This window comes from Homalodisca vitripennis, chromosome 4, assembly GCF_021130785.1.
Source record: "Homalodisca vitripennis isolate AUS2020 chromosome 4, UT_GWSS_2.1, whole genome shotgun sequence".
Lineage (NCBI taxonomy): Eukaryota > Metazoa > Arthropoda > Insecta > Hemiptera > Cicadellidae > Homalodisca > Homalodisca vitripennis.
Window position 1 is genome coordinate 148,767,347 of NC_060210.1, and position 17,925 is coordinate 148,785,271.

Sequence of the window (17,925 nt, forward strand, 5' to 3'; positions counted from 1 at the left end):
CACAACTTATGGTCGATTATAACAATCATACATTACAAATGACCAGTAACAACAATGATGTTATGCAATAATTATACAAATTACTGGGTGACAGCTGTTGTGAAGCATCTGAACAACTGGACAATGTATTTTAATTGGGGACATAAGGAATAAAAATTAAATGGAAATTTGTTTGTGATTTATGCTACAGGGTCTTGAACACTATGTTGCTCATGTGGAGTGCTGTAACATCTCCCCCTCTCTATCTCTCTCTCTGCCACAGAGGTAACATCTCTTGTATAGTTTTTCGTTAGGGTTATGGCTGAGGTTGACCAGCTCCTTTGTCCTCCATTTTCAACCAAAAAATTTCCTTTTGTTCATATCTGCTTTGGTATTATGTCAAAGTTAATTTAATGCTCAATGTGCAGTTTCATTAGTTCAAATGTCAGCTTTTTCAAAAATCCAGTCTGTTAAAAAAAAAACAATGTTTTTGGTTGGCTTTATAGATATTAAAAGAATTAACATCTTTGAGTATGTAAAAGAACACGGCCAGTGATCACTGTTTTGAGTACCTTGAAATGTCATATTGGCAACACATTTAGTCTAATATAGCGTATTTTGTGTCATTATATTCTGGAATTATGACTGGCTTCTTGTTGTCTCCAGTTGCTTCATTGATTGTAGCATTATCGTGCAAGGAAGAAATCATTAAAACTTTTTTGTTTTTCTTTGGGACTTTGTAAGATGCTAAAGTACGGTTTTTCTGGAAGCTAAAATTGCTACTCCTTACTTTTCTCTGCAAATCAGGTAAGCAGACTGGAGGCACTCCCTGTTTGTTGTTTCTCAAGGTTGCTATCCAAAGTGAATTTCTTCTTGTAGCTTTATTAGCATGAAAGCTCAAAGCTGAACCAATGACCAGATACACAGGTGACATTCCTGTTACTTCCTTTTACAGACTCTCATACAACCAAATTTAAAGTGCTGTTGATGACTGTAAGGCACAACGGTTTGTTTGCGTACATAGACTTCACAAGATTTGTAGCATAAAAGTTTGAAATAGATACTAGTGCAAATACTTTTATTCAGTACTTGGCAGGTTTACTGGGCATGTATACCTGAGAGGGGCAGTTTCCTCTAAAAGCCACCAACTGTTCATCATGTATTAAGTGGTCAGTTGGTTTATAAGAACTTGTGCAATTTGATATGGATTTTCCAAAGATTTCTCTGAATCCAGTAGAATTGTCCATAAAATTTTCCAATTCTTGGCTATTAATGTCATCAAATCTGAGGTAGGTAATAGAAATTTAAATTGGTTCAGACTCATTGCAACGTATACTAATTGAAGTCCAATTACTAGTGTTGTCCCATACATCAAACAAGTTCCTTCTTCCGTCTTTTAGAGCACCGGCAGTTTATGGGATCCTAATCAATTCACAAACATCTATTGGTTTAGAATCTCTCCCCTCTTGCAAATTAGGTCCTAATTTTGGCAATATAAATGTTAGTGTACTCTACAATATTCAATATTTCATTGTCAATCGTATTAAAAAAAGGTTGTTCAGGTGCTCAGTTAACCTGGTATTACCTTGAGGTTCAAGTCTGTGGAAGACTGGCATGCTATTCTGCCTAGGAGTGCAGACTGTTTGTGGATCAATAAACATCTTCTTTCTAAAAATTAAATTCAGGGATTTCAAAAGGGACTTGCAATGGGGCTTGCAGAGGTTCTGCCTCTGGTATCAGTTCTTCCTACATTTGAACTTCTACAACATTTTCAAAAATATCCATTTAATTATCACTAACATCTTTGGAGCTAGAACAGCTTTCAACTTCAGGTCTGGAGTTATCTTGCAACTCTACATAATCTGTTTTTAGTTCATCAGGGTCTTCCTCACCAAGGGTATAGTCATTGTTATCCTCAACCAATCAATGCTGTAACTCTTCACTGTTAGCCATTGTTTCTCATCAGGAATTTTCCAATACAAAAACATACTTTTTACTAAAATGTATTAAAATTATTGCACTCAGTGAGTGTGTAGAAATACTACAGAGCTTGAGAAATAATTAGTAGAAAATAGACGAGTTCAATACACCAGCTGTCACTACACTGAGGGGTTCTGAGGTAGACAGGGGGAAGGTAAATGAGCGCTTAAGGCCATTTGTGTTGCCAACTGCATTTTGTTAACAAAACAAAATTCTTGAAGTGCTATTTTTTAGTGTTAAGTAGTTATAAAAATTTCAATGTCTTAATCAGAACTAATTGTATAAATACGGGGTCTAAATTACAAACACTGAAACAAACCAAGGAATCGGCCTGTGATCTTTTTTGCATAAATTATCAACTGATTGGCCTGTGATCCAAAAGAGAAGAACATTAAGGCCAACAAATTAGCCCTTAGTCCTCAAAAGGGTCAAGGACAAATTCTATGCCATCCTAACAACAAAAATGTTGTAAAATTTCAAGAAATTCAACAAATTATAAAAAAAAATTAGAACACTAATTATTATAAGTCTTTTGAATTATTAAAAAATTATACCTGTTACAGCGTTTAAAAAATCTTAAATTAAAAACATGTATTGCTAAATAAGTTGCTATGCGCTAATTTCGAGAACGATTACAAAAATTTAGCTAATTTTTTTAAGTATTCTTTGAAGCCCGCGGAAGGTTTATATGAAGAGAATGATTGGAGAAGTTTCTCGGAATGCTTTAGAAATCAGATTACTTTTAGATAACTCAGTAAATATGTGAGGAAGAGTTTATCAACGATTTTATAACGTAAAATAGATATTGAGCAATAATTTGTAGCATCCAATGTATCTCTATTTGAATATTGGTGTAATTTTTGTAAGTCTAAGAAAATTTAGAAAACCCTTCTTTTTAAAATGACATTTTTATTAATTTAGTTTAAATATTGTACCCAGAGCCCGAGTAATAGGTTTAGCCGGGTTCGCAGCACTAGTGACCATGAATAGCTCGGGCATTTTTATTCAATTCTATTGTTTATTTGAGTGAGCATGTTTTCTGATTCAAACATTCTGGTTATGTTTATTAGTTGTGAAATGTTATGTTTTGATTTTGCAATCCCTGGATCACATCCGTCGTTTTACAAGTGAATCTGAACAACTGATCATAGTCTCTGTCTGCTTGGTAGTGTTTCACATCGTCTCTTGTAAGCCTAATGGTTTTTTTTACAAATACAGTACTGTCAATTGGTGTACCTATTTGTTCAAAAAGTACCACATGAAATTTTATCTATCTACCAAAAAGAAAGTAAAAACCAAAAATAAGTAGGATGGTATAGATTCCTGTTTTTAATAAAATACATAGAAATACTCTGTCCTCATTTAACAAACATTTCCAATAATTATTGTTGCTGCTGGAAGATAAATTGATATATTTCATGTCAGGTCATGAACAAAGAACAATTTCAAATTTTATAAACTTAATCCATTAAAATATTACACTGCTGCAGTGTTATGTAACTTGTAAATGCTCTATGGACATGAAACTTTACTGAATGAAAAATTAATGTAGATGCTCATTCAAGTTTTTTCTATCATTTGGACTTAATTTAATATTATCTTTTTTTTCTAAAGATATAAGCAAACCGTACTCGTATTTTAAGTTTTAGAGATGATATATTTTTCTGTATTTCAATGTGTATTTAATGAATACACGTTATAACTGAATATTCTTATTTCAGAACAATGCTTTAAAAATTATTAATAACAAATCTCTCACTAAATTTTTCAAACCTATTTATAAGGTACAAAATAATGACTTTATATACAGTTAAATCTTGACTCCAATCCTAAAGGACATGAAGAAAATTTGAAAAAACACAGTTTTCAGTTACCAAGAATGAAATCACTGATTTCGAGTTACAGAGGGCCAAGAACATAGATTGGAACTTGTCTAGATCGTGTTACTAAAAGGTAAGCTTTGCTTAATTGAACATTATACATAAGCATCTGCCATCACACTAATCATACAACAGCTCCAGAAAAAACAATACTTTATTGTACAGTAAAGTACATAGTATCTATATATATAAATGCGAATGTTTGTTTGTATGTTCCGTTATAACTCTGGAACCAATGCACGAAACATCGTGAAATTTTGTACAGTGATTCTACACGTTCCTGGAAGTAACATAGGCATACATACTAGAGTAAATTTGGTCCAATTTAAATAGTTTATTTAATTAATTTTTTAATTATAAATCGTTGATAGAGTGTTTTATATTGGATCCGACAGACTGCGCTACGACACATAATACAAAGCGAACTGATACTTAACAGCTCTGTTAATACTTTCAGCTGAAGTTCATCAAAGAGGCAGAAACATTTGTTTACATTTAAAATTTAGAAAATTTTTATTGTAAAGTGCTTGATCAGTAGTGTAATGCAGGTTGCATAGAAGACGTCATTGCCTAATTTTAAATTCAGATTGCACCAAGATCAAAAAACTTTCTAATGCAATGAAAATACTATTAAACGCTATTATGAAAACAACCTCATTGTAAAAATCCGTGAATGTTTGCACATAAGGTAATCGAATTTGGTTACATGGAAGGTAAATGAAAAGAGCCGAAAGAAGACATTTTATGATCGAAATTGGGTTTCTTTGATACATTTTCTTGAAAAACACCCCTCGAGATAGTACCTATCAGTAAAATATCAAATTCTACGGAGGGCAAACTTTGGTGCGTTGCAAAACGCCGTGTTCGTACATACATAAAATGTTTTACCTTTTCCTGATCTTCACTTGACCGTGAAACTAAGTAACGTGTTCTCACAACCGTCAACCAAGCCAAAGCGAAGCGTCGCCGGTTCAGCTAGTTTTTATTATTTTCACAAACATGTGTGATAGAAAATCACAAGGTGAGGTAAAAACATTGTACGAAACAGTGAATTTACAGCTACGGGAGTGGGAGATTCATCGCTCAACATGAAACTTTGCATGGCAATTATTGGCTCAGTATCTAATGTAATTACTGAACTTGGATATATTGAGTTGCCTCACCTTAATTTTAAAGTTGCAGAGGTCAACTGATTTGTAGAGACCTGCACAGCTAGAATTTTAAGCTATAGAGGATTAATAATATTGCACAAAAATTTGAAAATTTCAACTTTAACAAAATATTCCAGTTTTAGAGGTGAAGTTAACATTGGCTGTTATGAGTATGAGAAGTTCGAAAGAATTTTACTTATTAAGAATTTTGAGTTATCATCCTGACTTTATTTTAATTATGTAAATACTATAAAGAAAATATTAGTCTTCCCAATATGACTAATAATAAACTCTGTACAAGACAAAACTTTCTATATATCTTATAATTAAAAATGAATCGTTAAATGTGTTGCTAAGTGTTAATCTCAAGAACAGCTGGGCTCAGGAAATTCTTTTTTTAATATATCTGTTTAAGTCCGAAGAAGATTTTTTAGGAAGAGAAAAATAGCAAAAGTTTCCTGGAATATTTATGAATTTAATAAAACAATTATAATACTTATGACACATGATCCAAAGTTAACTGACACTAAGAGCTGTTGACACTTAGAGGTGAAGTTCACTAAAGAGCAGAAACATTGATTTACATTTAAATTTGAAATAATAATTGAGTGCTTGGTTAGTTGTGTAATGCAGATTGCAAAGACGAAGTTACTATATAATATTTACTTTAGATTGCACCAGTGACCAATAAATCATCCAATGCATTTGGAAATACTATTTAAACGCTGTTATAAAATCCACCTTGATGAACAAAACTGTGAATGTTTGCACATAAAATAATAGGAACTGGTTGGCTCCCATGACATTGTGTATGGCTCATTTACTGTAGTTTAATGAGAAATGAAGGAAGCTGTAGGGTTGGTTTTTGTGCGCACTTTTTCTCTATATAGCGGAAGCAAGTGACAAAAGTAGATGCTTTTTGACCAAAGTAGTCTTTATGAGCTTACATAAATATGAATATTTTCTTGATCTGCATAAAAAATTAAATTAATAATGGCACCAGAAAGTAGACACTTTTTAATCTAAGTTGAATTTCAAAAACCACATACGTATTTAATTTCTTGGTCAGTAAAACATAAATTCAACTGTGGAACCATAAATAAATTAGACAGGCAGTGAATTTAAATGGCCGGAACTTACTCTTTATGAACCCAGTAACTTTTTAGTCGCATATAAGTGTATATATATATATATATATATATATAATATATATATATATATACAGGGTGTATATTATGTCTGGAAACACCCAAATATATCCTTTAATAATTTAAATATAAATTTGAAACCTCTTTCAATCGTGATAGAGATTGGGCATCTACTTTTTGGAACAATGTTTTGTTATGTCACACCAACGGGGGACGTCCTGCCGACGGTATCGTGAATATTCTTAATGGAAGCCTATACCTTGTGATACATAATTTTAAAGGTAATAGCTTACTGAATTGAATGCCACAAACCGCATCTCAAAGGAATTATTCTATCAGAAAATAGAGCATTTTTAGTATTGAAAATTTACTGATGTTCAACAATGTAATTTTAACATGGTTCTTGCCACAAAATGTGTTACACTAATTTTTTAGCATTTTTTAAATGTTCAATTAAAATAAAATAAACAATTTATTTTTAAGCTGGTTTCATTAGTACAAATTTACCAGTTTTTATTACAATGAATAAAACTTATGAGTCACTTTCTCTGATTACTTATGAATCTGTACTTGGTGTTTTCCAGTCAGCAGGAAGGTTTAAAGAGACAAAGGTCACTAGCCTATGAGAAACATTATTGTGTTATTAATCATCTGGTCTACAGGTTTCAGTTTGTTGAGCATGGAGCTTTCACTAGACAGGTCTAAGCTTGGGAATTACAAATGGACAAAGGTCATATCATTCCTGTCGAGTTAATCAGTGTCTCTGAAGCATTGCTGTCAACAAGTTATCTAATTACAGTAGTTCAGTTTTTATTTGGCATTTTAATGGAATTGTCTGAAAGAGAACGAATTACTCTGTTGATGATGCGAGGATATGGCGATCGTCAAAGATCTTATCGGGAGGTTTGTAATTTGTTTAATGACACTTTCCCAGAAAGGAATCCCATAAGTGTTTCAACAATATCAAAAACTATTGAGCGTTTTGAAATGACAGGGAGTGTACGTAATCGGCCAAAGTCGGGTAGGATACAATCTGCAACAGATGAAGAACATGCACTAGATGTTTTGCAAACATTTATTGAAGACCCACATACATCGCTCAGAAAAGCTGCACAGCAACATGATATGCACCCTATGTCTGTGAGTAAGATTTTGAAAATTAATAAATACAAACCATTTAAAGTTCATTTAGTCCAACAGTTAAGTGAGGATGATTACGACAGAAGAGTTGAGTTTTGTGAACTTGTGATGCGCAAATGTGATGACAATAGAGATTTTCTGACCAACATACTATTTTCTGATGAGCCAACTTTTTTCCTAAATGGCAATGTTAACAGGCACAATTGCCGTTACTGGACTAGTGAAAAACCCACATTGGATTACTGAGTCCCATTCACAGCAACCACAAAAACTGAACGTATGGTGTGGAATTTTAGGTAACAAAATTGTTGGACCCTTTTTCATCAATGGAAATTTAAATGCCGAACTTTACTACAATATGCTCCAAAATGAAATAATCCCAGCTATTCAAATTGCATCAGGAGAATACTTTGATAATGTATGGTTTCAGCAGGATGGTGCTCCACCCCATTATGGGAGACAGGTAAGAGAGTATTTGGATTTAAGGTTTCCTCATAAATGGATTGGCCGAAGAGGAGAAATCGAATGGCCTCCAAGATCTCCGGATTTGTCACCAATCGATTATTTCCTATGGGGTCATTTAAAATCCAATGTTTATAGAAGAAAGCCTCATAATTTGGAAGACCTAAGAAACAGGATTATAGAGGAGATTGCTTTGATAACTGAAGAAATGTTAGGCAACTCTGTCGAATCATTTTACACAAGATTGGCTCATTGTCAAACCGTAGAAGGAACACAGTTCGAACAATTGCTTTGACACCAAATGCAGGTAAAACGTTTGTTATAAGACTTTTCTAACAGCATACATTATTTTTTATTTGTAATAAGAAATCAATAACATAAGTATTTCCATAATTGTACTGTAATAAAAACTGGCAAATTTGTGCTAATAGAACCAGCTTAAAATGAAATTTTTGTTTTATTTAATTGAACATTTAAAAAAATGCTAAAAAATTAGTGTAACACATTTTGTGGCAAGAACCATGTTAAAATTACATTGTTGAACATCAGTAAATTTTCAATACTAAAAATGCTCTATTTTCTGATAGAATAATTCCTTTGAGATGCGGTTTGTGGCATTCAATTCAGTAAGCTATTACCTTTAAAATTATGTATCACAAGGTATAGGCTTCCATTAAGAATATTCACGATACCCTCGGCAGGACGTCCCCCGTTGGTGTGACATAACAAAACATTGTTCCAAAAAGTAGATGCCCAATCTCTATCACGATTGTAAGAGGTTTCAAATTTATATTTAAATTATTAAAGGATATATTTGGGTGTTTCCAGACATAATATACACCCTGTATATATTCAATATTGGAACAAAAAGACAATTCTAACTATGACACTTGAAATATCTTAGACAATAGGTAGATTACTAGTGCTGGTAAAAGACTCTTTATGACCTAACTAGATCTTGAAAACCAACATATTTGTACATAAGGGCAACATCAACTGTGGGATCGTAAATAAATTAGACTGGAAGTGAATTTAATCGGCCGGAGCTGTCTCTTTTTTACCAAAGTAACATTTCAGTTGTAAGTTAGTTATATATTTTCCTTATCTGGACAAACGTGTAAACTAAACTATGGCACTGGATTGTCTTTAAGTGAATTTAAACAGACAGAAGTTGACACTTTTTGACCAATTAAGTTTTTGAGACACATTTTCTTTTCAACAAAACGTAAAATAGATTCACTAAAAATTTTATTTAACTTTTAGGATCTCTCAACTATAGATACTGACTGATACTGTAGCTGATATGTCTACTTATGTTTGAAAAATGTCATAAAACTCCACCATATTATTGTATCATAAATGCTTTCACTAAAAAGGCTACACACTTCGATTTTTAGAATTGCGTGTGGAGCTGCAGGAAACAGCTAGTATATATATATATATATATATATATATATAAATATATATGCATAGTAATTATATCTTTCAAATTAAAAATTGGATTACAACTTTCAAAGTAATGAATAAAATGTATAAAAGTTTAAAATAATAAAAAGTGTCCAGCAATATACTTTTGAAGAAAATAAAAGAGTTTGCTATCAAAAGTGTACTATTTAATACATACATATTTTGAGAACGATTACTAAAACTTTTGGTTATGGCTAATGTTGGTTTAATTGTTTTATGCAAGTTTTTATTTGGTTGTGAGTGACTAATAAGTTATCAAACTAATAAAAGCTGTTTAGCCTTAACATTTAACAAAAAAAGAAAATAAACTAAGAATATACTAACAGCCCAGTTAGTATTATTATTCATTTCAAAGGTTACAACTGATTTATATGCAGTGAAAATTACTTTCATTATCATACATATGTCAACATTACTTCATGGTTCAATATAGAGTGAAAGATTATTATTGTATAACATTGGTAAATTAAAGACATTTTCATACAAGCAAAATAGTAACCTTTTTTATTACCAAATGAGAATATGTCAACAAATGCATAACTTCAACAAAATAAAATTATTGTGTAGGCCTACCTCTTTTAATTTTGTAAATGAAGTCCATTATGGTGAATAATTTTTCTGCCAGATCTACTGTACTCGTGAATCTTATTTCTACTGTTAAAATCCTTCATCTGAACTTTTCTTATTGAACTGTTATTTGAATTTACTGATATATTATGGTTGTCTGTCAGGGTTACATATTGAAGCGATATTTCATAAATTTCTGTTATTACTGGTCCATCATAATTTACAAAGTGTAATCCAGGATGAAACAAATTGATCTTCAAGCAAGTTTTCCCTTACCGCTTTAAATTTCACAATCACACCAACTGAGGATGTTCTACCACTCATTCCATTAATGTATCACTATAATAATGATAATAATTACTGTAATATACTGTTTCGCGTTTGCTTAAATGAAACACTCAGCGAATATTGAATCCACTAATTATTTATTAATCTTAACACTAACAAAATTAAACATAGGTTGGCCTTAAATATACTAATTGTTTATAAAACGGTCACTAATCTGTAGTCAAAATACCACTATTAACTATATTGTCTATCTAGTTTCACACAAGTCTATTTAAAACTAATACATTCAATAATTTCAATAACACTAATACATAAAGAGTTTTTTTAAGGATACTTGGTAGGAAATATATACAACTTCCTCATTGATTAATTGCCTAATTTAATGTTATTATTCCTGAACAAACTATTCAAAAAATGTGGTTTATGCACGATGGGGCACAAGCTCACTATCCTGAAGCGGTGTGACAAACTCTGGATGAGGAGTACCCTCAAAACTGGATTGGCAGAGGTGGACCGTCAACTACCCACCCAGATCACCAGATTTAACGCGCATGGATTACAACTTGTGGGAAAGATTAAGAGACTTGGTTTATGCCCACAACATGATAGTACATGATGCACAAATCAGGGCTGTTGTTTAAACAGTAAATGAGGAAGTTTTAAGGGCTATAAAAAATTCAGCTCCAGAGTAGAACTGTTTGTAAAACAACGGATTACAGTCAAAACATCTGAAAATAAGGTTAGTTGAATAACAATTGTTGGACCAAAATAGTTAGAACTTAGAAAATTATAGGAATAAACATTACTTAAATACAGCATTTAACAGTTTTTTTAAAGATTGAAGAAATTCATTCACTAAGATCCTACAGCAAACACAGGAGTTCAAAACACTGAAATGAAAAAACAAAAACTGTCATGATACTTATTATTTTGGGAGCCATTTATCAACAATCTAAGATAAAGCCAAACTAAAAATACAAAACATTTTAGTTTTTAAGACAGCTATTGATAGGTGTAGTGAAAGTCATACCTTGCTATTTGAAGTTTTTAGATTTTTTGACTTTAAAATATCCTAAATTTGAAATATTACAAAAAATATTGGAAATGTCTTGAAAATTGACAACTGTAACGTATTTTTAGAAAAAGTACTTCTTTAATAACTTTGGATAAAAATTGGGATTTGCTAAAATTTTTAACGAGGTAACAGTAAACAAAAGTGTGAAATTGTGCAACTTTGATATTTTGGACCACTCAGTATACAAGAAGCGAAATAAATTAAAACTTTTATTTTTCAAAATAATCAGTGAATCATTTAAATTGAGTTATGGATGAGTCTACCATTACATTTGAAAATCCTTAAAAATTAATCCTACCCCTAAAAGTGTCATTTTGGGGTATTTTTTGTGTGTTGAAAATTATTTTCCCCAATTGTTTAGGGTCAAAATATGGAGGTTTTTGTTAAAATGAAGAAGGTAGTTTTCTCGGTTCACCCACTATATGTTGCTGACGTGGCCAGCATCACTCTATAGAGTAAACATCTATTATCTACTATACTAGAGATAAATATTGTACACCCTTATATCTAGTTATGTTATTGTGTCATAAAATAATTAAAGGATAAAGAGACCGAGATTGTGAGCACCAATAGTCACTTAAAACTTTACTTTTAGATACAAGCTGACACAGTAATAATAATATGGGAGGGCTGGTAGCCACACAAGTTTACAGAAGAGACTGACTCACTATAAAAAAAATATATGTATATATATATATATATATATATATATATATATATATATATATATATATATATATATATATATATATGTATATTATTTGTGTTGCAAATCCCATTTCACAAATGATGGAATAACTTTTTGTAATTTTTTATAGTGAGTCAGTCTCTTCTGTAAACTTGTGTGGCTACCAGCCCTCCCATATATATATATATATATATATATATATATATATATATATATATATATATATATATATATTTTGCTATATACTGTTATTTTTGTATCCAAAAAATTTACAGTAATAAAAATATCATAATTTATTTTTGTTGTAACCCTATTTTATTTAAGCATATCTATTCATTATCAAAAGAAAATGTAAATAGTGGTTTTTAAATTTTCAGTATATCTTATTAGCTAATTATCTTATTAACTGATTTATTTATGTCAGACAGTCGGTTTTAATTTGTTAAGTTAAACAACACAATAATATTGTCATATCTGGCTCGGTAATAAATTAGAACATTTTGTAGCTGTAATTTTTCCAAGAAGGAATACCACATTACTTGGGCTGAAGGGGCATGGGCTGGTGAGGGATGAGACAGGAGGATTGTCCTATTTTAAAGTATTTGTAGTTTAATTTGATGTAACCTGTACTGATTGTGAATACTTGTCTTTCAATTACATATGTCATGTTTTATACAAAATAAACCGTTGACAGGTGTTCTCCTAAAAAAAAAAAATAAATAAATAAAAAAAATACCTGTTAAATGACCTGTTTCTCCTTCCAGTGATATTACCCAACACTATTTTTCAGAAACATTACCTTGGCAGAACCATGACATCAGTGCTATATTATTTTGACTTTTTAAATAAATTAAGATCTGAATCTTTGTAGCGTTTTTAAAGCTACATTGATTTATTTTTTTAATTAAAACTTAAATTAAATAAAAATTTTGGGATCGAAATATTGGGACTTAATTTTAGATTAGATTGTGAAATGTCAGGGTAAAATCGAACATGTAATCCTTTGGCAAGTTAGCACTGGTAGTTTTAAATTGTTAGGAAGGCAGGTTGACTGCCTTGAATTGATTAGAACTTGTCTTATTGTGAGTATTGTTCTCCTGGTTTGATACAGCTGGACCAATGAGAGAGCTCCACGGATGTCCTGCAAAGGTGATTGGAAAGGGAAGTATTTAAGCGCCCGCTCATAATTTTCGCCCTTCTTTTGGTTATTTTCGTGAGTAAAGTTAATTGCAGTGCGCCGTATTTCTTAAATTTTTTTCCGCGAGTGATTTTGAGGTAAGCACCAAATTTATTGTACGTTTTATTGAAATATTCATCCTGATCTGATTTTAAATTAATTTTGTTGTCTTTTTTATAGGAAAAAATTAAATTCATAGAAACTACAGAGCAATCTGAATAACTTATTCTCGAAGAACAATAGAGCATAATAGAATCATACAAGTTACATTTGGTTCATGCTTGCAAGAGAAGTGAATTAAAATTGAACTTTGTTAATAACTGTAATTGAGATTTGAAAAGGTAGTAATTTGTTAATATTTAACTGGAACTGTTTATTGTGAATTATTAATTGAAAATTAATTGAACTTTATAATTGTTAGAGAGAGAGTTGTAATCTGAATTGCAGAGACTTGAAAGTTAAGGTTCAAATAGTGTAAAGAGAAGTTGAAATTTTATTTTGTATTTTGAGTGAACTTAGAAGTGAACATTTTTATTTTAATTATTTCCAAGCGGTATTTCATTTTATTTTAAAACTTTATTATTTTATTTTAGAAGAGAGCTCTGATTTTTAGTTTGATAATTTGATTAATATTTTTATTTCTTGCCAAAGGAATTTTTAAATTTACTAAAAGGTTTGTCAATTCTTTGTGGAAAATAGAGTGATAAAAATTCTGAAACGTTGAACTTATTAATTTGCCAGTTAAAAATAAATCCATTGTTTTCATTTAGAACTGTGATTTTTATTTTAGACAAACCAGATAATATTTAATAGTTAACAATTTTAGTAATACATTGTACTTAATATTCACTAGGATCTTTACTAATCAAAAAATATTTTATATCGTCTTGGATGTATTATTGATGATTTATATATTAATACTCTGGAATATTAAGATCAACAATCCAAGTCGTTATAATCTTATATATTACATTAACGAACTTATTATTTTCCATTCGAAATAAAATTCCGTTTACACCATTTTCAATTATTTCACTGTACACAGTAACCACAAAAATATCCAATACCGTAGTTTAGTTTCATACTTTCAAATAGGGTAATATTTGCTGTTACTGTTAATTTATACAATTCCCAGGGAAACAGCATCAAAAATTTGAATGGTGCCTTTAGACAGAAAACCGTAACATTGGTAATGGGTCTAACATATTATGTCCTTCATATTTGGCTTTTTCAGTTATCCGAGCTACCCCGGTACCATAATTATGATAGGTTTTGTTGTAATACCTGCAAAAAGAATTTTAACACACTGACTGCTGAAGGCAACACTTATACATATGTACGAGTATTTTATATACTAAAAGTAGTACTATTCAAATTATTACTAATAATTTTCATAAATTTGGTAGAGAGATCTTGTAGCATAATCAGTGACACTTACGGGCTTAAATCCTATTTTCATTTACGAATACTTTTATTGGCACCAAACATTTGATTAAATATCATAGTGATAGAGTAAAAGTACTCTGTAATTAAATCAATATAGTCTGCTACTATAGTTAATCTAATCACAATTTACAGTGTGGCATGTAATTGGAAAAAATATGTGTTTCAACACCAGCTAAAACATTTATAACAATACATTTATTTATTATTGATTCATTGAAAAACTAAGTTGTGTTCTATGATAAAATGCAAATTGGCTGAAGCCTTCTGGATTATAATAACGAGATACTAAAAACTTCTCTTTCGGGGTTCATACACATTCACACAAAATTATTAAAAGATTAAAATTATAATTGGCTTAAAAATCTTTAGGAGTACATACCAATTCTGTATAACAATCAATGGATTACTGCTTTTGAAGCTGTCATCAGTTTTTAAATAAGATAACAGACTGATATAGTATGTACTTGAACTGAGTGTGTATTAGAACTGATTCTCATACTAATATCATTTACCACCAATGATTGAGTATCCTTGCAGCAATCTAGGAAGTCAACAAATCCGAAAGTCAGATATATCATTTTCTATCAAGGCCAATGATCATTTTGGATTGACGCTACTAGTTATAAAAGACATAGCAAACCTGATTGACGAACCTTTGACATATATAAATAAACCTTTGCTTTAATGAAGGGGTGTTTCCCTCCATCTTAAAAATGGGGAAAATCACACCCATTCCTAAAAAAGGTAAAATGGCCTTGTATGAAAACTATCTGGTCTGTATCATACCAATATTGGCCAAAGTCATAGAATCAATCTTGCTACGCCAAATATTGTCATTTCTTGTATTACATACCCTACTAAATGACCACCAGTACGGATTTAGAAAAGGCAAAAGCACATGTGTGGAATTAGTAAGAGATTTGCTCTAGGGACTGGAAAACCGGTATAAGGTATCATTGAGCCTCTTCGACCTGTCATAAGCCTTTGATTTAGTCCCCCATAATATATTACTTGCAAAGTTAGAATACTAATGTTTCAGTATAAAGGCTATCGCTTTCATTAAAGACTATTTCCAAGGGTGGCACCAAGTGGTGGAGTATGAAGTAACCTATCAAATCCACAATATATTACATGAGGTGTGAAACAAGGATAGATCTTGAGGCCGATCCTCTTTTTATTGTTTGTAAACAACCTACCATACCACCTCAGCTCCTTATCAATATCTGCATACCTCTTTGCTGATGATATAACTGTCCGAACTGATGCAAGACAGGATGAAAATCTAAAAAATCACATTAAGCAAGTTGAAAAAATAATAAACTGGTGCTCTGTAAACAGCCTCAAGCTAAATTCTGATAAAACCCAAAATCTCCATATTAATTTACCTGAGGCATACAATAGCAATAGCAGCGTAAAATTCTTGGGAGTGACTAGATAATCGTCTTTCCTGGTGTGGTCATATAGACGACATAGGCAAGAAGCTTTCAAAATACAATTTTATGCTTCGTAGATTGGCCTGATCCACCTCCTATGAGGTGTTACGAACAGTTTACTTTGACTGCTTCTTTAGCAGATTGTCATACTGCATACTGGCCTGGGGATCCATCTTATACAGACACTATATTTAAGATCCAAAAAACTGCAATACGCATTCTGTGTGGTTTAAGTCAGAGAGTTATGTCATGGCTATTTTAAGAGAGTGGGAACACTTACTCTTCCCTCCCTATACACTTTGACCCTGATGACCCATATAAAAGAAAACACATCACTTTTGACAAGCAGGAGTGAAATACATAGATACAACACACAACAACAATATAATTTATATGTGACCTATTGCAGACTAACCAAGACACAGACAACTGATCCCTTCCAAATTGGAGTATGACTGTTCAACCTGCTACCAGAAAGAATAAAATGTCTACCACAAAAGAATTTTAAAAACAAGTTAAAAAATATTCTGTTAGAAGAGGAACTTTATTATGTGTCAGACTTTAAAAACACAAACTTTGATGAATATTGACAACCCAAAACCAGTTTTCAGACTTTAATATCAACTAATTATTTCAAAGTGCATTGAACTGTACTGCCTTTGGCTTATTCAATAAAAAACTATTCTATTCTATTCTCTTAAAACATATTGACTTACCTCTCTTAGATTAGGTACCCTTGGTTAAGGAAAATAAAGTCTTTTACAATTATTTTTCTCTTATAAAGTCTTTAAACTGATAATCAAATGATGATTACGACTATTATAACATAAACTAGTGTTCAAAACTATATCCTGAGGTCTCCTAAACACAATCTGCTTAATAGAGTTTAGTGTACAAACTATTGGTTTATTTTCATATCGGAGGGTAATTTTACAGGTGTCCCTCAGGGATCTACATTATTATTCTATCTTTATATAGATAGACTAGCTGTTTCCCGCGGCTTCGCACGCTTTTCGTAAGTTTTGCCCGCGTATGAGCATTTCTGGTTGAAGTAAATTATATTTCCAACCCCGATGTAGATTTTACCTTGATGTCACGATCAAGAAAATATGTCAAAAATGTATTGTACATGCATAATGTATTTTATTACAAAGTGGTCTACCACTCAACCTTTAAGTTCAACCAAAAATTTAGTTTAGACAATTATACATCATAACTTAGCGCCTTCAAATAGTGTTTCACTGTTTAATATACGTATCTATCTCGTAATTGCAGGTTATAATGTGCAGGCGCTTTGAAAACTTTTCTTCATTTTATTCGTTTATATTCACGACATAAGCGAATAATTCAGATAATAACTATCCTATCTTCTAAGTTAGACTAAATTACGGATACATGTGAAATTTGATTGAAATTGGTTCAGTCGTTTTGGAGTTTATTGGCAACATACATCGTGACTCAAGATTTTTATATATATAAGATTAGATAAAACAATAAGGTTTAGTAAAATAATGCTGTAGTAAGTATGAAGCCATAATTACATTTATTGAATTTTATAGCTTCCCGAAATTGGAGTGTTTTTCTAAGTTTAATGACCTCAAATTAAAAAAATAGTGTAATTTTGTTTACTTCCCGATGTTTCTCGGTAAACACTTTAGGCTCAAATTTTAGACAATAGAGTTTACTGTTAGAGTGTAGAATTATTTCTTGCTGATAGCCCAGAACTTGACCTATGAAGGGATTCAACTCTGTGTCATAAAATAAATAGTTTGGTGCAAAATATTTTTGTATTCTGCAAATATTTTATGTACAACTAAAACTATGATATTCCTTGAATTAAATTGACATTTAAATGTGTTTTAAAACCAAATAAATTAATTGTGTTATATTTGAAGAGCTCAAAGCTAAAAGGATGAGGGTCCATTAATTGTCGTTTTGGAGCTAACACTGATTTCTTGTATTTTATTTCTTATAAAATATTGCATGGTATCTAACTAAGCTGAAAAGATGAAGGTTGTACAAGCTATAGAGGTTTGAAAAATAC